Below are 21,136 nucleotides of genomic sequence, written 5' to 3' on the forward strand. Positions count from 1 at the left end.
GAACAAACTGTCGACATTAAAAGTAGAAGTGTTCTTGTCTTGCCACTGTGAGACTGTTGCTAGAAAAGTGACCAATAATAATTTCATGTCGCATGCAATTAACAAAAGACCTACATTGATGGTCGAGGGGGGCTGGAGCCTATCCCAGCATCTACAGGCCAGAGGCGGGGTTCACCCTGGACAGGTCGCCAAAACCATTCACACTCACATCTACAGTCAATTTAGAGTGTCCAATCAGCCTCATCCCAAATTACATGTCTTTGGACGGTCGGAAGAAGCCGGAGTACCCAGAGAGAACCCACGCATGCACGGGGAGAACATGCAGATTCTGCACCCGAGCCTGGACTCAAATCCAGAACCTTCTTGCTGTGAGGCCACAGTGCTGACCCCTAAACCATCATGCTGCCGTGGTCTCATATACTTTTCTAAATTGTGTTTCTTTCATGTCCTCCTGAGATCAAAGACAGAATTCTAGCTACTGTCAAAGCCCTGATGACATCATCAGGAATTCTGGCTTTGATCTGGAGACTCTTGCTTTAATCTGAATTTGATCTGACTAATGTTTTAGTTTAGGTTGCATGACACCGACCACCTCATTTGTCCTGATGGACTGGTGACCTGTCCAGGGTGAACCCTGCCTCTTCAACAATGTCATCTGGGATCGCCCCCCCCCCCCCATGACCCTTAAAGGATAAGAACAGAAAGTGGATGGAGGGATGGACTCAACACTGAAATCAGCTGATCTGATCCACATTCTAATGTTTCCTGTCCCTCTTTAGGAGTCAATGAGAATAGTAGTGTATATAATAATGTATATCCAACCTTGTAGTATCTTTACAAAACTTTTAGGATTTCTTCTTGTTTCTACTTGTAGTTTTAGTGTCTGGATCTTTTCTTTTGATGTCCTGCTGTCTGCTCTTTGCTTTTGGAGCTTCCTTCAACAACTACCAGGCCTCCTGGGTACTGTAGGAAACATGGTCAAGTTCTTCTGACTTCTCCAGGAACGTCCTGCTCACATTGGTCTGTCTTCATTTTGACTCCTCCCACTGCCACAATGACCAGCCTTTATACTCTTGGTGACTGGGGCCCTGGTTGCTGCAGGCCTCAACACCAGCCTGTGGTTGTGAGCAGGGCAGAACAGAACTGACAGTATCTCCCATGCAGGACCTGGGTCAGCGCCTGGTGCCAGCTGGGGCACCGCTTTAACCTGGACCCCTAGAAGATCTTCTCCAGGAACTGGCCTTTTTGGTTCCATCAAGGCCTGAGAGGATGGTGAAGAGTGATCCACCACCAGGCAGCACAGTCAGCAGCAGCCATTTTGTTCCACTAGAATCAAGTATGATAGTGACAGACTGATGAGTACTTGCTAACTGACACTTCCTGTTTTTACTGCTATTCTTCCATGAATGTGCTCATGTTGGCTGCTCCCCAACCACAGTTTCAAAGCCATGATGACATCTCTCATCAACAATCAGACTTATTTTTTCTCTATTTGGACAAATAAGGTTTCAACTGACATGGCTGGCCAACGTCCTGGAGTTCATTCAGCCTGGAGAACCAGGTGCTGGTTCCTTCTTTTACCAGGCAGGAACGGGCAGCAGATCCAAGATCAGTAGGTGCAGATGTCTGCTTTGACTGGTAGGAGGAAAGAGAGCAGGAGAGCTGGTCAGAGACAAAGACAGATCATGAAGAAGGAGTGCTGTATTCTGCTAGCACATGCTAGTGACAGTCAGAGATCAGGAGTCTCAGCAGGGAAAGATTCATCTCTTATTTCAGAGGACGATTGGACGTTCACTGGAAGACTGTGAATGTTTGAGGGTCAGAGGAGAAAAGAGGACAAGTGCACCTGTTGTGTGTGATGGGGCACCAGCATGGAGGAAGTTGTCAAACATTTTGAGCGAAAAAGCGTGAAACTTCAAGTAAAGAATTAAAATGATTTAGTTAACAATGAGGTCTCTGTCATAAAACAAAAGGAACAACTGACTCCCTCACCATTTCCACCCTCTTCAACAGATTCACATTTCAAAACAACTAGGTTTATTTTGTTCCCTTCTTTCAGCAGAGGATGGTTTTGATCCATCCACCTCTGGGTTCTGGGCCCAGCACGCTTCCTCTGTAAATCCATATTTTGGGTTCTGGCTTGTTCTGCTTTTCATTTTGTGTTTGTATTAAAGTTCTGTTGCTGAAAAAAAGACTTTTTTGCCTTTTTAAAAACACACACACACACACACACACTACAGCCAAGCATATAGAATGATACAGTCTGAGGTGGTTTTGACTGGTCGGCACCAGTGTGCACTGTTTGGCACTGAAGTCATGTGACTGAAGTCATCCAGTCATGTGACTGAAGTCATCCATTCATGTCAGTGATGTCACTCTGCAGGACTGTCATTGCCGTCTCATTCTAAAAAAGAATCCAGACTCCACCTGTGGCTCCATGATAACTGATGGACCTCTGGTTGGAGGCTGGACGATGATGTTTGGTCTTGGGGGGGTTAAGATGGTGGGGGCTGTTTCAGTTCTAGTGCTGAAGGCTTTCACCATGACAGTCAGACTCTCCTCTGTCCTTCATGGTCCCTCAAATGTGCAGTGTGGACCTCACACACTGAATTTAGCCTGAAAACTCTTCATGAACAGCAGGAGACTCAGAGTCTCTGTGGCGCTCGGCTGTTAACAGAGAGGCTGGTGGTTGGAGCCCCCCAGGGACCAGGACCAGGACCAGGCTCTACTGGTGCTGAGGACTCTGTTGATCAGCTGCTGAGTTGCTACTTGATGTCAACATTGGTCTGTTTCATCCTGAGTAGTTTGATCCTAGCAGAGTCGCTGCATCGATGATCTGAATGTGGACGGACAGACTGACCCTCCACAGCAGACGCCTGTCACAGATCTCTGGATGAGACGCTTTGAGGTAAAGCCAGGTTCTGCCAGTCCCACTCACATGTTTCAATCACATGTTCAGAGATGGGTTTGTTGTTCCTGAATCCATTTCTTATTTTCTGATCACCTTGTGGATTGTTCATCATTCTCCTCATCACCATACTTTAGGTTGCAGTACGAACACCTGAGTTAGTCTGGGGTTGCAGGAATCATACAGCATCCAAATAATAGCAGGCTGAAACATTTATTTAAAGAGTTTAACATGGTTACACACACACACACACACACACACACACACACACAGCCTTTCTTTGGTATAAAATGGTCTGTCACATTCTCTCACATTGCACAACAACACAACAAACAAAGACGGCAGGTCCAGTGTGGTCCTGATAAGACCACTGGACTGCAGGGTCCCAGTATCACTGGTGACAATGGTTTTACCAGCTATGACCTTGGACAAGAACTTCTCAGAGGAAACTCATCATGGAGGCTCAGTGAAGAAAACTAGACCTGAGCTGCCTGCTGGAACCTAGCAGGTGAAGGACAGAGCTCCACCTCTTTGGAGACACCACCACTGTGGGCTCATGTTGGCAAAAGAAGTGGGTCAGTTTTTGACACACACACACACACACACACACACACACACACACACACACTTGGATATACATGCCTTTAACTGCTTCAATTACTGCAGGAACCATCCAGAACCTGAACCTCTATATGTGATTCTGGGTCTGTTTGTTTCCATAGGCTAGCACACGGCACAGGTCAGCCTGGTTTCAGAATGTTTCTTGGAATCCTTATTATCAATAAAGTATCAAATATTTTGCATAATAAATGCATGCATGGCCTCATATTTTGCCATTTTAACGTGCTTTAAGTTGACGGTGCCCACCTGTCGTGTCAATGTTTCTATGTTTGTCTGTTCTGGTCTGAATGAAAGAGGAGGTTTTCTTGGTCATGTGACGTGGATGAGAGTTCAACTAGAACTTCCTGCTTCAACAGGATTTGAGTTTGTTGGGATTTTGTCAAAGACACCAACCAAACCTCTGAGTGGTGCAGATGTCTGCTGCCTCCTCAGAGCAGACTGGAGCTCAGCCTCACTCACCTGTGGGAGCCCCAGCAGAGCCACCGTGTGATGGAGTTTCAGTTTAGGCTCCAAGGTCCTGGATTGAATTGGTGTTTTGTGTTTTTAGGCCTCCTGGCACCGATGAATGAATGAACCATTGTTCCAGAGGGAGCTGGTGTCAGGTCAGTCCCTGTTTCTACAAGACCTCCTGCTGCAGAGCCACATTGGGAAACATCCATCCATCCATTTTCTTCCACTTATCCTGTTTAGGATTGTGTGTGTGTGTGTGTGTGTGTGTGTGTGTGTGTGTGTGTGTGTGTGTGTGTCAAGTCAAGTCTCAACAAAGTTCTCTCATGACTCTTTCCAAGTAGAGCAGGTCCAGCACCAAACTGCTTCAATGAACCTACACCCAACAATTCTCCACCAGCAGCACATCCTGCAACAGTGGTGATGAAAACCTTCCTTTCAACAGGCAGGAACGTCGAGCAGATCCAGGATCAGTGGGGACGGACGTCTGCTTTGACTGGTTGGGGGGAAAGAGAGCAGGAGAGCAGGGCAGAGACAAAGACAGAGAATGCTCTCCTAAAACAAGGACTGTTCAGTCAATGGTAGAGCAGAGTGGAGCAGAGGAAGCGTGCTGGGCCCATAACCCAGAGGTCGATGGATTGAAACCATCCTCTGCTGGAAGAAGAAAAATAAAATGAACCAGTGTCTTTAGAAATGTGTGTCTGTTAAAAAGAGGTTCATAAGGATTCTGTCTTCCTCCACAATCACCAACCATTGTGAGAGTTAACAACAGTCCACTTTCTGACTGAAGCAAAAGTAGACTTCAAAAGGTTTTTCTGATTCAACATAGCAGCTAAATTTCCATTTCCATTTCCTGAACAGGACAGGTTAAAAAAAGGGAATGTCATGACGAAACTGGGAAACATCCATCCATCCATTTTCTTCCACTTATCCTGTTTAGGGTTGTGTGTGTGGGAGGGGTGAGGGGGGTGGGCTGGAGCCTATCAATGTGAAACATTTGAAATTCAGATCCCTTCTTCTTTTCCTGCTCCAGCAGAGTGGCTCAGCAGAAGAGAGCTGGGCCCAGAACCCAGAGGTCAATGGATTGAAACCATGCTCTGCTAAAAGAACAAATAAAATGAACCACAACCAGGCTCTACAATCAGTACCCCCCCCCCCCCCCCCCCCATCTGGGAGCAAAGGTTTGCACCTACAGCTCTTAAGGAGCTTCCTTGGGCCACTCTCCCCTTTTGGCTCCACCCCCTTTAAGGAAACCACCAGGAAGAGGTGAGGACTGACGTGACGACTGAAACTGCCACATTTACATGAGACAAACTAGATCAACACTAAATACCAGGCCTTGCACAGTGATTCCCACTGACTGACACTGGGGTCTTCATTTTCCACAGGCAGGATGGCCGGTCCCCCTGTGCTTCCCAGGTCCCTCCCTGGAACACATGGCAGAGAAAATGTTTCACATGTTTGCTGATTCAATAAACCTGACCATTAACATGTGTGTGTGCCTCTAATTTACATAAACTGTTAATACCAAGACAAATGCTACCTTCAATTAATCATTCATGTCATGGAACCCTTGGTCTCCATTACATTGGTCAACCAGAGAAGCTTCAACTGGTGACGCTCATTCAACCATGATGAAGGTCAAACTGCATCATCTGCTGTGCTCATTAGCAGGGACTTAGCTCCAATGGTAGAGCGCTCGCTTAGCATGTGAGAGGTAGAGGGATCGATGCCCTCATTCTCCAGAATACTTTAACTTGTTCTGTTGATCAGAGGAGCTGCTGGGTGATGAATGCTGATGTTTGTCCACTGCTGTGATAAAGTGTCCCCTGTTACTGAGATGAGGATGAACACCTGCTCAGGTCAAAGCTGCAATGAAGTCAAGTCATCACCCTGTAAAGCACCAAATAACAAAAGTTACACTTTACAAGTAGAACAGGTCCAGTTCAACACTCCTTAAATGAATTTACACCCAACAATTCTTCATGAGCAAGCACATCCTAGCTTAGGCCCAACTTTTCTTGGCGCTCTCCCAGATGCTTGGGAGCTGCTGGGGGAGCGCTAGTTGGGCCTAAGCTAGGAGCTAAGCTAAGTTGGTCTGCACCAGCTAGTGAGGGCTGGCTAGCTCTCGCAGCTTTTGGTGCAGAGCCGCTGCAGGTCCAATTCAACCTCGCTAAGCCTCACCTCCAACACAACAAAAAACTACATTTAACACACTTATCAGTATCACTAAAGGAGGCAGAGGAGGAACAAAACATGTGGCACTCTGAGCAGGAGAGAGGAGGACAAGAGGGAGAAGCCATCATTAGCTTAGCGTGTTTACAAGGCAGAAAGACTGTTGCTACCAGAATGATGGTCTTTTAAACTTCAGCCAAATAAAGCAAGTAGGTATTAATTTTTGGTGGGTAATTAGTCAATGAAATAAGGAATCAGCAGGGAGGATCACACTTTAGCGAGCACAATGAAGCAAGGCTCTACATTCAGCAACACAGAAAAAGGAGTTGAGGTCACACGCTTCCTGCACCCAAGGTCAAAAATCCAGGACGGACGAAGGGGAGGACGACAAAGACAAAGACACAAGAAACAGAGATAATAACCATAAACTCCATAACAACCATAACAAATATAACCATACAGAACAGATAGAACAAATATAACAAGAAAAGCATTAAAAATATGTCACCTCTGGTCAAATACCCTGATTTGCATTTGTGTCTGTCAGCATTTTCATTTTCATGTTAAAGCCTCCAGAATGAGGGGAGGGGTCAGGGGCAGTTTTCTGTGTTGTCTGCAAACTGAATTACAGGAAACCTGAACTTCCACTGTCAATGTATCCAACTGATGAATAATTGTTTGATTTATACATAGATAACTTGTAGTTATTGCCCACACACACACACACACACACACACACACACACACACACACACACACACACACACACACACACACACACACACACATTTTGTGAAACAACTCAGGAGTCATCAGGTGTTTTACTCAGAGGGATTCATTCATGATAAATGAGCATGGAGGAGACCCAGTAATCATCAACACAAGCGTCACATGAGAAGGTCACCACCCACTTTTATTGATTGGTTCTTGTAAGAATCACTCCTAACGCCATCAGGAGGTCATTTTTTGTCCTGCCCTGTCTCAACTGTTGGAGCACAGCTACAGCCTGAACTCTGCCACTACCTTATCCCTCCCTAACAACCTCATACAGACCCACTATCTGGACTAGCCTGACCCCCCCTGACCCTCATCAGTCACTCGTAGTGCCTCACACTGGAGGGAATAGGAGCGTCTGTGAGCTCTGACTGTTGGGATGCACATCCATGTGATGGAAGAGCTGTTTTAAAGAGGGAATCATTTGACCTCTTGACCTGTGTGGGCAGGTACAGAGGGACGATTCCATCATGAACAATAATATTACTAAACAAATGGGTCTTTAGCTTCTTTCTGAAGGTGTCCACAGCGTCCTCATGTCCAGTGGGAGAGCATTCCAGAGTCTAGGAGCTGCAACCTGGAAGGTTCACTCTCCTTAACTGAGGCTGAATACCTGTGGTCAGGGAGGATAAGGGACCCCACAGGTATCACTAAAGTGCTTTAGACTGCAAAGCACTCAGCTGATCAAGCTGGGATCAACTGCTGTGGTGATCAAGGTATCATCATATATAACAAACAAAGAAAACAAAGTTGAGGAAAAGCACACAAAGAAAAAACGATGAACATGAACAGAGCATCTTCTACACCAGATGTCACACGGCTCAGTAGACCTCTGGTTTGACCCGGAGCAGGTCCAGTCTCCAGGGTGCCCCCATCATTTTGCTCTTCAGTCACAGGACATGCAGCAGAATCCCGTCGCTCCTCTGCAGAAGAACATGTGAGAGCATCTGCTTGCTCTTCTCTGGCTGGACGTAGGGGAGAGTCTGCTTGCTCTTCTCTGGCTGGACGTAGGGGAGAGTCTGTTCTCTCTTCTCTGGCTGGACGTAGGGGAGAGTCTGTTTGCTCTTCTCTGGCTGGACGTAGGGGAGAGTCTGTTTGCTCTTCTCTGGCTGGACGTAGGGGAGAGTCTGCTTGCTCTTCTCTGGCTGGACGTAGGGGAGAGTCTGCTTGCTCTTCTCTGGCTGGACGTAGGGGAGAGTCTGCTTGCTCTTCTCTGGCTGGACGTAGGGGAGAGTCTGCTTGCTCTTCTCTGGCTGGACGTAGGGGAGAGTCTGCTTGCTCTTCTCTGGCTGGACGTATGGGAGAGTCTGTTTGCTCTTCTGTGGCTGGACGTAGGGGAGAGTCTGACTTGACACACACACACACACACACACACACACACACACACAATCCTAAACACGATAAGTGGAAGAAAATGGATGGATGGATGTTTCCCAGTGTGGCTCTGCAGCAGGAGGTCTTGTAGAAACAGGGACTGACCTGACACCAGCTCCCTCTGGAACAATGGTTCATTCATTCATCGGTGCCAGGAGGCCTAAAAACACAAAACACCAATTCAATCCAGGACCTTGGAGCCTGAACTGAAACTCCATCACACGGTGGCTCTGCTGGGGCTCCCACAGGTGAGTGAGGCTGAGCTCCAGTCTGCTCTGAGGAGGCAGCAGACATCTGCACCACTCAGAGGTTTGGTTGGTGTCTTTGACAAAATCCCAACAAACTAAAATCCTGTTGAAGCAGGAAGTTCTAGTTGAACTCTCATCCACGTCACATGACCAAGAAAACCTCCTCTTTCATTCAGACCAGAACAGACAAACATAGAAACATTGACACGACAGGTGGGCACCGTCAACTTAAAGCACGTTAAAATGGCAAAATATGAGGCCATGCATGCATTTATTATGCAAAATATTTGATACTTTATTGATAATAAGGATTCCAAGAAACTTTTGGAAACCAGGCCACCCTGTGCCGTGTGCTCGCCTATGGAAACAAACAGACCCAGGATCAGATATAGAGGTTCAGGTTCTGGATGGTTCTGGTTGGTTCCTGCAGTTAAAGGCATATATATCCAAGTGTGTGTGTGTGTGTGTGTGTGCATGCATGTGTACCGTAAATGAGCAATTCGTAGCAAAGTCGATGTGGACCCCGGGCGTTTAAAAGAGACCAGGCGTCTCTTGGTAACAGGCTTTTATTTTGGCACTGGCCAGCACTGGGCCACTATTATTATTTTTTTAGCAATAGGTATACAAGGTATAACAATATACTGTAGTACTTTAAAGAACAGTAGTGCAAATATCAAGATTGTCCAGAGAACACTTTACACAAGAACACTTTATTAGTAAGAAAAGGGGCGTGACAACTTGAGGCCCGTATCCTTCCACTTCCACGACAGTCTCATGCGGCCAAAATAGCAGATCTACACATTCACAATGACGCGTTACCACCTTGAAGATCTTTTTTTTTCTTTTTTTGCATGGAACCGTGAGCTTGAAGATTTGCTGTCTGCGGTGCACTGACATCATGAGACATAAATTACTGGGAAGTTCAAATAAATTGCAAAATCTTACATGAAACCAAGTTAAGATCAAATTAATCTCAAATAACGACCCCCAGGCATTTAAACGAACCTGGTGTTTATTTGAGACAGGCGTCTATTTTACAAAATGAGGTTGGACCCTCGGCCATCAAATGAGACCCGGCGGCACTTTGACACCAGGCTGTTAATTGGTCAGTTAGGGTTGATGAAGGTTGATAACATCCACTCCAAATAGTCAAACACAGGGGTGGGGATACAAGCAGAGCCTCAACATGGAAACAAAAGCACTGACAACTTTAAAACTGTACAGCGAGTTAAGAAAAATACTCTCTTTAAACCTTTTTATTAACGGTCCTCATAAACCTGTCTTTTAATAAACTTTCCATTCTTCTGTTAACTTTAAGTTCACTGTTCAGTAACTGGATGGATGACAACAACAGAGATGCCTGTTCTGAGTTGAGTCATTTGGAGGTTGATCTCATGGTAGATAAAACTGCAGGCTCACTGCTGCAGAAGCTTGCTTTTTCCTTTGTTTGGTGACGCATTTCCTTTGTTTGTCAGGAGGCAGGGTGAAGGGAAGTAGACCCAAATGAAGAGGAGGGTAAGGAGGGTGCACAAAAGAGGTTTGTTAAAGAGACTGGAGAGACTGGAGACTGGAGAGACTGGAGGCTGGAGACGAGAGACTGGAGAATTGAGACTGGAGAGACTAGAGGCTTAAGATGAGAGACTGGAGGTGAGAGACCAGGGAAACCTGCAGGCTTGAGACTAGCAGCTCGTGACTGGAGACTTGTGGCTTGTGATTGGCGGCTGTCACAATGCTTGACGTAGACTTCGACATCACAGCACAGCAGTACAATAAACATCACCACACTAACGACCCCATCGGTCCTTTAAAAAGAAGATCATTAACAACAGAGAACAGCTCTGTGGTAGAATTCAACACTTGGCAACTAAACAAGAGGCAGAAAAGTCTTAAAATGCATAAGAAGGTCCTCTGTAGAGCCAGAGCCGCCTCAGTAAACATAGAAACTGCTGCTAAACCAGATATTTCTTTAGACCACTTTTATCAAATTAACAGTCCAGAACTTCATTCAATGATGACCTCATCAAAACCTTCATCCTGTCTCTTAGATTGTTTCCTACTAGGCTGCCTAAGGAAGTCTTCCCTCAGTGACCACCTCTTTATTCAATCTGATTCCTCTGTCTGTAGTAACAGGATATGAACCACAGTCCTTGAAGGCAGCTGTCATTAAACCACTGCTTCAGAAGCCTCCTCTAGACCCTGAGGTTCCAGCCAACTATGGACTGACAGCTAACCCCCCCTCCTCTCTAAAATCCTGGAGAAAGCAGCTGTGTTGCAGCAGGTATCTGGAGGGTGGAGGGCTGTTCATTCAGCCCTACCTGCACCTCGCTCTCTTGTCATGCTTCAAAGCCACAGCATGGCAGTGTTTTCTCCCCAGTGTGGGTTCTCATGTGTCTTTCAAGACTTGCCTTAACTGAGAATTTTTTGCCACAAACTGAGCAGGGGAATGGTTTCTCCCCAGTGTGCGTTCTCATGTGTGATTCTAGATTTGCCTTATTTGACAATCTTGTGCCACAAACTGAGCAGGGGAATGGTTTCTCCCCGGTGTGTGTTCTCATGTGTTTTTTCAGACACCCCTTTTCTGAAAACTTTTTGCCACAAACTGAGCAGGGGAATGGTTTCTCCCCAGTGTGTGTTCTCATGTGTTTTTTCAGACACCCCTTTTCTGAAAACCTTTTGCCACAAACTGAGCAGGGGAATGGTTTCTCCCCAGTGTGTGTTCTCATGTGATTTTTCAGACTTCCCTTTACTGAAAAACTTTTGCCACAAACTGAGCAGGGAAATGGTTTCTCCCCAGTGTGTGTTCTCATGTGATTTTTCAGACTGCCCTTTACTGAAAATTTTTTGCCACAAACTGAGCAGGGGAACGGTTTCTCTCCAGTGTGTGTTCTCATGTGTCTTTTCATACATACCTTTTCTGAAAACCTTTTGCCACAAATTGAGCAGGGGAACGGTTTCTCCCCAGTGTGTGTTCTCATGTGTGTACCTAAACCACTCCTGTATCTAAAACCTTTACTGCATGTTGAGCACCTAAAAGGATGCTCATCCTCACTGACTTCTGTCTCAGATTCAGAAGGACCAAAGTTCACGTTTCTGATGATCTCTGATTCTCCTTCAGTCTTTACTTTTTGCTCTTTTGAACTGCAATGAGTAACTTCCTGTCCTGGGCTCAGTTTCTGAAGCAAATTCCTCCTTGAGCCAAAGGGTTCCTTGTGCTCAGAGGTGGCCGTGTTATCAGGTCTGACCCAATCATCCTCACTGACTTCAGTCTCAGCTTCAGAAGAGTCTGACATCTGGTCTTCAGTCTTAGGTTGTACAAGTGGATCTGGATCTACCTTGCTGGCAGGTTCTGGTTCTGGTCCTCCACACTCTTCTCCAACAGCTTCTGTTTTCAGATGATGAATTGGGCTGCTGCTCAGAGACTCTTCTTTCAAGTTCTCCTCAGTTAGACTCTGATGAAGCTGTGGGAACTGAGGTTTCTCTTCGTCCCCTTCACTCTTCACAGGGACCAGAGTGAAGGGGAACGTGGTGATATCAGCCTCCTGCTGCCCTTGAAGCTGCCCTCCCTCCTCACTGGTCCAGAGCTCCTCCAACTCCTCTTTAATGTGGGGGGGCTCTGGGTCCTGCAGTTCAGGGGGAACCTCTTCTTTAATCACCAGCAGCTGCTCCACATCTGCAGGACACAAACAGCAACATCAGAAATCTCTTCATGTGACTCTGAAACAGCGGAGCAACAGACAGAAACAGAAATCAACTCAATGAAAAGAGACGTCCTGCTACTGAGGACCAGTCAGCAAACTGGGAACAGAAACGCTGGCTTCAGATGCTTGGATCAACGTTGGGTCACCCAGGTCAAAGGTCACTGGTCCCCTCTGCTGGATGGTTTTGTCCATTCATGATCACATCTGCTAGTCAGAATGTTCATTTCTAGAATGAGACCCTGTAGGAGAATGAGAGTTCAGTCCCTAGAACCAGAGTTCTCAAAAGATGATCAAACCAGAAACTGGACTCTCCTCTTGTAAGTGAAGACGCCTCTCATCCAAGAAGCTGCTTCAGTTCTAAAATTCAGTGGGAAGTCTCAGGTAGAGAACCACCCCAGGGGCATGGAAACAGGGTCGTTCAGGTCACCTGAATGAAGGCGTGAAAACTCAGTGGATGTAGAGATGGCATTGTGGGGGGGTCATAAATGGTGTCTGAGCCCCCCCCCCCCCCATGACCATATGTGGCAGGAGTTTCAGCGAAACTCAGAAGGATCTTTAACACACATCAGATCCCTGTGCACTTTAAGCCCAACAACACCATGAGACAGAAAACCTCAGCCTCAGACACCACCTGGCACCCACCTACAATGCCGTCCTCAGACCCTCCCCAGGAGGTGCAGCCAGCCTTCACGCCTTCATTCAGGTGACCTGAATGACCCCCCAAGAGGGTAACGACCCAGAACTGAGGCCAAGGACTCACATCTCCACCTCATGAGCCTCTCGTTCTGGCCTGACCACCACTTGTTTTTGCCTCCACCCCCTGGGGTGGTTCTGTTCCTGATACTTCCACTGAATTTTAGAACTGAAGGAGCTTCTTGGATCAGAGGCCAAACGTCTTCACTTACAAGAGGAGAGTCCAGCTGCCTGGCTTGAGAATTAGGATGACCTGGAAAACTGAGAATATTCACAAATACTAGAACCAGAGGTGACCTGTACTGATGCTCAACATGTCAACCACCAGACAAAAAGAGAAGACACACACACACACACACACACACACACACACACACACAGCCTGTCTTCAGTATAAAGCTGTGTTCTGTCTCGTTGGAAGACATCTCTGACTGTGTTGTTAGCAGGGCTGCTGTGAATCAAGAGGTTCTCCATCCATACCTGAGTCTCCATCACTGATTCCTCTCCTCCACCTCTTTCTGACACAACAATCCTGACAGTGACAGTCTGGGTTGGAGCTGAGCAAAGTTGGATCTGACCCCCGGAAACCGGACGGCGCCACCTACTTGTTGGGCGGGACGCAGCCAAGATGGCACCCAGCGCGTCCCGGGCCTTTGGAGGTTTAACGGCTCCACCAACACCGAATAGCCGTCAACTACGAAACACTTGTACGTTGTTCCACTCCTGCTCAGACGGTCTGAACACAATGACCCGGATTACGGACACAACCAGACCGGAGACACTTGCTGGCAGGAGTGCGGTCTCAGTTCTCCTGGTCAGTGTGGGGGGACTCACCTGCTCTGTCCAGCCTGACTCGGGGCTTCAGCACGGCATCGAGCAGCAACCTCTGCCGGCGGTTCTCCCGCTCGTACTCCGCCACGGTTTCCTCCAGCAGAGCCACGATCTGCTCCGCGGCCGCCGCCAGCCGCTCGGTGAGCAGCGCTCTCAGCACCGGGACTCCAGCCGCTGAGTCTCCTTCTCCCAGCTGCAGCAGGAAGTCTTCAGCGGCGGCGAGGATCCGCTCCTGGACCGACACCCGCAGCAGCTGCGCGGCGCACATGTTGAGGTTCTACCGGCGCCACTCAGCCTTCAGGAGACAAAGACCGAGGCCTTCCGCTTCTTTTCTTCTTCGTCTTCTTCAAAACGAGCAGAGTCCAAGCTCTGTTCTCTGTGCCACTCCAGACTCGCTAACCTGGTAGCAGCGGTAGTGATGAGTGGAGTGATCCAGGATTTCGTTTTGAAAAACGGTTATCGATGACGTATTTAGTGACGTCCAAAGCCTCGCCGACCGGCAGTGACCACGTGACTGATTCAAGACCTGGTTCTCTGGCTTGGCGTGAGATTCTAAACCACTAAAGCCTGATTTATGCTTCTGCGTCGCGTCGACGAAAACCCCAACAAAATCCTGCCTCTGTGTCACGTCGACGCGTGGTGACGTCAACGTCGAAGACTGTGATTGGTCCGCTCAGAACGTCATTTCCGGTTCAGTCGCGGCACAACAAGACCGCCATTTTCAAAGTTTCTGTGGTGAAAGCTCCAAGAAAAAAATGGACCAAGCCGAAGAAAGGATTATTCCATACAAAGACTGACAAATGGCCAACAATTGTTGTCTGTGACCGGAAGAAAACCAAGGAATCCGACAAGAGCCCCGTAAACAATACAAAGACAAAGCCACACCCCCTAGCGGCTTGGCGGTGAATTGCAGAGCAACGCGTTCCCTCGACGCAGAATAAACCAGGCTTTCCAGTCGCACCTGTTTTACGCCCCCGTGCCAGATAAGGACCCCCATCGGGCTGTGCCACTCTGGAGGGAGCGCGTCTCACAGTCAGTCAGCGGAACCATGCGGATCCGGGCCGGAGCTGTGGGAAGGAGCGCCAATTGTATCGGGTTGTTGTTTTCTGGACTGCAGCAGAACAGGAGCAGCCGGGACTGGAATGTAGAAGTAGGTTATCTTGAAGTTGACTAAGTTATGGTGAACGATATTGTGGTTCAACACTTTAATGAGCTTTAAGGCAAACATATTTCATGAGGAAACAACGCCGGAATTGGACGGATTTCAGCGGCACACAACAACGTATCCGATACACCTCATTGGAAACCTGGTGGTCTAAGACTAAGAAACACCAGTCACCATGCAGAAAGGAACTTTTAGCTGAGTACTCATGTTATTTTCTGCAGGTTGAATGTCTCATTTGTTGGACAGAAGCGTCTCATCTCAACAAAAGCACCTCTTCAGTGCTGAGGCATGATGGGGCCAGGCATGAGAATGAAGTCCCAGATCCACCAGGATGAACTCAGGTATACAGCCACTCTCCAACTGACTCACAGTTGCTTCATTGATCATTAATTCCTCTTCATTTCTTCTCTCCTTCATCTTTAACCATCCAGCTTCCAGGAAGCAGATGCTGGATGAGGCTCTGCTGAATTTGATCCTGAAGGACTGCCAGCCCCTCAGCACTGTTGAGAGGGAAGGGTTCAGGGAACTGGTTCAGGTCCTTGAGCCTCCAGCAGCTCTTACTACATTACTGTAAGCATCACTGAGTTGATTAGCAAATATCACTACATTACTGTTAGCATCAATTTGAGTTCATTAGAAATTCTTCCGACATCACTGTCGCAATATTTTGAGGTTCGTAGCAACTCTTACTACATTACTGTCAGCATCACTTTGAGTTTATTAGCAACTATCTCTACATTACTGTTAGCATCATCTTGAGTTCATTCGCAATTCTTCCGACATCACTGTCGCAATATTTTGAGGTTCGTAGCAACTCTTACTACATGACTGTCAGCATCACTTTGAGGTTATTCGAAACATTCACTCCATGACTGTCAGCATCACTTTGAGTTTATTAGCAACTATCTCTACATCACTGTCGCATCATTTTGAGTTCATTAGCAATTCTTACTACATCACTGTCGCATCATTTTGAGATCATTAGCAATTCTTCCGACATCACTGTCGCATTATTTTGAGGTTCGTAGCAACTCTTACTACATGACTGTCATCATTACTTTGAGGTTATTCGAAACACTTACTACATTACTGTAAGCATCACTGAGTTGATTAGCAACTATCACTACATTACTGTTAGCATCATCTTGAGTTCATTAGCAATTCTTCCGACATCACTGTCGCAATATTTTGAGGTTCGTAGCAACTCTTACTACATTATTGTTGCATTATTTTAAGGTTCGTAGCAACTCTTACAACATGACTGTCAGCATTACTTTGAGATTATTAGCAACTATCACTACATTACTGTTAGCATCATTTTGAGTTGTTGAGCAATTCTCACGACATCACTGTCGAAATATTTTGAGGTTGGAAGCAACTTTTACTACATTACTATCGCATTATTTTGAGGTTCGTAGCAACACTTACTACATGACTGTAAGCATCACTTTGAGGTTATTCGAAAGTTTCACTCCATTACTGTTAGCATCATTTTGAGATCATTAGCAATTCTTCCGACATCACTGTCGCATTATTTTGAGGTTCGTAGCAACTCTTACTACATGACTGTCAGCATCACTTTGAGGTTATTCGAAACACTTACTACATTACTGTAAGCATCACTGAGTTGATTAGCAACTATCACTACATTACTGTTAGCATCATTTTGAGTTCATTAGCAATTCTTACTCCATCACTGTCGCATCATTTTAAGATCATTAGGAATTCTTCTGACATCACTGTCACAATATTTTGAGGTTCGTAGCAACTCTTACTACATTATTGTTGCATTATTTTAAGGTTCGTAGCAACTCTTACTACATTACTGTCAGCATCACTTTGAGTTTTTTAGCAACTATCACTACATTACTGTTCGCATCATTTTGAGTTGTTGAGCAATTCTCACGACATCACTGCAGCATTAAATTGAGTTCATTAGCAACTCTTACTAAATGACTGTCAGCATCACTTTGAGGTTGTTCGAAACTCTTACTACTTTACTGTAAGCATCACTGAGTTTCTTAGCAACAATCACTACATTACTGTTAGCATCATCTTGAGTTCATTAGCAATTCTTCCGACATCACTGTCGCAATATTTTGAGGTTCGTAGCAACTCTTACTACATTATTGTTGCATTATTTTAAGGTTCGTAGCAACTCTTACAACATGACTGTCAGCATTACTTTGAGATTATTAGCAACTATCACTACATTACTGTTAGCATCATTTTGAGTTGTTGAGCAATTCTCACGACATCACTGTCGAAATATTTTGAGGTTGGAAGCAACTTTTACTACATTACTGTCGCATTATTTTGAGGTTCGTAGCAACACTTACTACATGACTGTCAGCATCACTTTGAGGTTATTCGAAAGTTTCACTCCATTACTGTTAGCATCATCTTGAGTTCATTAGCAATTCTTCCAACATCACTGTCGCCATATTTTGAGGTTCGTAGCAACTTTTACTACATTACTGTCGCATTATTTTGAGGTTCGTAACAACTCTGACTACATGACTGTCAGCATCACTTTGAGGTTATTCGAAACGTTCACTCCATTACTGTTAGCATCATTTTGAGATCATTACCAATTCTTCTGACATCACTGTCGCATCATTTTGAGATCTTTAGCAATTCTTCCGACATCACTGTCGCATTATTTTGAGGTTCGTAGCAACTCTTAGTACATGACTGTCAGCATCACTTTGAGGTTATTCGAAACACTTACTACATTACTGTAAGCATCACTGAGTTTATTAGCAACGTTCACTCCATTACTGTTAGCATCATTTTGAGTTCATTAGCAATTCTTACTAAATCACTGTCGCATCATTTTGAGATCTTTAGCAATTCTTCTGACATCACTGTCGCATTATTTTGAGGTTCGTAGCAACTCTTACTACATGACTGTCAGCATCACTTTGAGGTTATTCGAAAGTTTCACTCCATTACTGTTAGCATCATTTTGAGTTTTTGAGCAATTCTCACGACATCACTGTAGCATTAAATTGAGTTCATTAGCAACTCTTACTAAATGACTGTCAGCATCACTTTGAGGTTGTTCGAAACTCTTACTACATTACTGTAAGCATCACTGAGTTTCTGAACAACTATCACTACAATACTGTTAGCATCATCTTGAGTTCATTAGCAATTCTTCCGACATCACTGTCGCAATATTTTGAGGTTCGTAGCAACTTTTACTACATTACTGTCGCATTATTTTGAGGGTCGTAGCAACACTTACTACATGACTGTAAGCATCACTTTGAGGTTATTCGAAAGTTTCACTCCATTACTGTTAGCATCATTTTGAGTTCATTAGCAATTCTTACTACATCACTTTCGCATCATTTTGAGATCATTAGCAATTCTTCCGACATCACTGTTTCAATATTTTGAGGTTCGTAGCAACACTTACTACATTTCTGTGAGCATCACTTTGAGTTTATTAGCAACTATCACTTCATTACTGTTAACATCATTTTGAGTTGTTGAGCAATTCTTTCGACATCACTGTAGCATTAAATTGAGTTCATTAGCAACTCTTACTAAATGACTGTCAGCATCACTTTGAGGTTGTTCGAAACTCTTACTACATTACTGTAAGCATCACTGAGTTTCTTAGCAACTATCACTACATTACTGTTAGCATCATTTTGAGTTCATCAGCAATTCTTCCGACATCACTGTCGCAATATTTTGAGGTTCGTAGCAACTTTTACTACATTACTGTCGCATTATTTTGAGATTCGTAGCAACTCTTAGTACATGACTGTCAGCATCACTTTGAGGTTATTCGAAACGTTCACTCCATTACTGTTAGCATCATTTTGAGATCTTTAGCAATTCTTCTGACATCACTGTCGCATTATTTTGAGGTTCGTAGCAACTCTTACTACATGACTGTCAGCATCACTTTGAGGTTATTCGAAAGTTTCACTCCATTACTGTTGGCATCATTTTGAGTTTTTGAGCAATTCTCACGACATCACTGTAGCATTAAATTGAGTTCATGAGCAACTCTTACTAAATGACTGTCAGCATCACTTTGAGGTTGTTCGAAACTCTTACTACATTACTGTAAGCATCACTGAGTTTCTGAACAACTATCACTACAATACTGTTAGCATCATCTTGAGTTCATTAGCAATTCTTCCGACATCACTGTCGCAATATTTTGAGGTTCGTAGCAACTTTTACTACATTACTGTCGCATTATTTTGAGGGTCGTAGCAACACTTACTACATGACTGTAAGCATCACTTTGAGGTTATTCGAAAGTTTCACTCCATTACTGTTAGCATCATTTTGAGTTCATTAGCAATTCTTACTACATCACTTTCGCATCATTTTGAGATCATTAGCAATTCTTCCGACATCACTGTTTCAATATTTTGAGGTTCGTAGCAACACTTACTACATTTCTGTGAGCATCACTTTGAGTTTATTAGCAACTATCACTTCATTACTGTTAACATCATTTTGAGTTGTTGAGCAATTCTTTCGACATCACTGTAGCATTAAATTGAGTTCATTAGCAACTCTTACTAAATGACTGTCAGCATCACTTTGAGGTTGTTCGAAACTCTTACTACATTACTGTAAGCATCACTGAGTTTCTTAGCAACTATCACTACATTACTGTTAGCATCATTTTGAGTTCATTAGCAATTCTTCCGACATCACTGTCGCAATATTTTGAGGTTCGTAGCAACTTTTACTACATTACTGTCGCATTATTTTGAGATTCGTAGCAACTCTTAGTACATGACTGTCAGCATCACTTTGAGGTTATTCGAAACGTTCACTCCATTACTGTTAGCATCATTTTGAGATCTTTAGCAATTCTTCCGACATCACTGTCGCATTATTTTGAGGTTCGTAGCAACTCTTACTACATGACTGTCAGCATCACTTTGAGGTTGTTCGAAACACTTACTACATTACTGTTTGCATCATTTTGAGTTCATGAGCAATTCTTCCGACATCACTGTCGCATTATTTTGAGGTCCGTAGCAACTCTTAGTACAAGACTGTCACCATCACTTTGAGGTTATTCGAAACACTTACTACATTACTGTTTGCATCATTTTGAGTTCATGAGCAATTCTTCCGACATCACTGTCGCATTATTTTGAGGTCCGTAGCAACTCTTAGTACAAGACTGTCACCATCACTTTGAGGTTATTCGAAACACTTACTACATTACTGTTAGCATCATTTTGAGTTCATTAGCAATTCTTACTAAATCACTGTCACATCATTTTTAGATCTTTAGCAATTCTTCTGACATCACTGTCGCATTATTTTGAGGTTCGTAGCAACTCTTCCTACATGACTGTCACCATCACTTTGAGGTTATTCGAAACACTTACTACATTACTGTAAGCATCACTGAGTTGATTAGCAACTACCACTACATTACTGTCAGCATCATTTTAAGTTCATTTGCAATTCTTCCGACATCACTGTCGCAATATTTTGAGGTTCGTAGCGACTTTTACTTCATTACTGTCGCATTATATTGAGGTTCGTAGCAACTCTTACTACATGACTGTCAGCATCACTTTGAGGTTTTTCGAAACACTTACTACATGACTGTAAGCATCACTGAGTTGATTAGCAACTATCACTACATTACTGTTAGCATCATTTTGAGTTCATTAGCAATTCTTCCGACATCACTGTCGCAATATTTTGAGGTTCGTCGCGACTTTTACTACATTACTGTCGCATTATATTGAGGTCCGTAGCAACTCTTACTACATGACTGTCAGCATCACTTTGAGGTTATTCGAAACACTTACTACATTACTTTAAGCATCACTGAGTTGATAAGCAACTATCACTCCATGACTGTTAGCATCATTTTGAGTTCATTTGCAATTCTTACTAAATCACTGTCGCATCATTTTGAGATCATTTGCAATTCTTCTGACATCACTCTCACATTATTTTGAGGTTGGTAGCAACTCTTACTACATTATTTTTGCATTATTTTAAGGTTCGTAGCAACTCTTACTACATTACTGTCAGCATCACTTTGAGTATATTAGAAACTATCACTACATTACTGTTAGCATCATTTTGAGTTCATGAGCAATTCTCACGACATCATTGTAGCATTAAATTGAGTTCATTTGCAACTCTTACTAAATGACAGCATCACTTTGAGGTTATTCGAAAGTTTCACTCC

Source organism: Aulostomus chinensis, chromosome 1 (genome assembly GCF_037954235.1).
Source record: "Aulostomus chinensis isolate RoL2024-O1b breed Wild chromosome 1, RoL_Achi_v1.0, whole genome shotgun sequence".
Taxonomy (NCBI): domain Eukaryota; kingdom Metazoa; phylum Chordata; class Actinopteri; order Syngnathiformes; family Aulostomidae; genus Aulostomus; species Aulostomus chinensis.